This window comes from Sinocyclocheilus anshuiensis, unplaced genomic scaffold (genome assembly GCF_001515605.1).
Source record: "Sinocyclocheilus anshuiensis isolate Anshui unplaced genomic scaffold, SAMN03320099.WGS_v1.1 scaffold107, whole genome shotgun sequence".
Lineage (NCBI taxonomy): Eukaryota > Metazoa > Chordata > Actinopteri > Cypriniformes > Cyprinidae > Sinocyclocheilus > Sinocyclocheilus anshuiensis.
In genome coordinates this window covers 1,975,844-1,976,572 of record NW_015549584.1, presented here as the reverse complement: position 1 = coordinate 1,976,572, position 729 = coordinate 1,975,844, and positions in this window count along the sequence as shown.

The following is a 729-nucleotide window of genomic DNA, read 5'->3' as shown; positions in this document are numbered from 1 at the left end:
CTTGAAACAGCAGGCTCTGAAAAAATGTCTCATTTTTTGGAGGTGTCCCTGTCTAACTGGCGTCTTTACGCCTGCCATTCTGATTTGCCTGTTTTCACCTGCAATCCTGCATTTTCTCAGAAGAGCCAGAGTGTCACCTATCTCAAATAGATGCTCATGTTGAGCTTGTTACCTGTAAAATGTCCTTGTGTTTAATAAATGTTTTTTTGCGTCGCTTGTTAATTTTCTAAAGTTTAATGCAAGGAAAAAATGAATATTGTGTATCCTATCACTGGTTATCATCAAGGAGGTAGAATATAAATATCCTGTGATGATTCAGTGCTGTAATATGATTGCTGTTTCGGTTATGGACTGGTTTAGATTTTAAAAAATGTAGTTGTAAAAAAACTAAAAGCCAAGTTAAAAATTTCACCACCATTTGATATTGAAGCTGAAAGCGTTAACTAAACACACCCATGCGTTTATTTGTTCCGTGACATTTGTGAGGCGCTCGGTGCGTTTTAAATTAGCTGTCAAGCTGAACGGCGCGAGCTCTGCCGCTCGTCATCGCCACTTCATGAATTCATCGCGATAAAGACATCTCCAGTAAATTCATTACAGTATTGAACATGACAGGAAACATTTATAATTTACATGTCAACTCCGCATAACCCGTGATAAATTTATTCGAGACAGTAAAGAGCGGTAGTGAGCCTCTCAACTGAGGCAGTAGCGTAACAGAAGACCTTC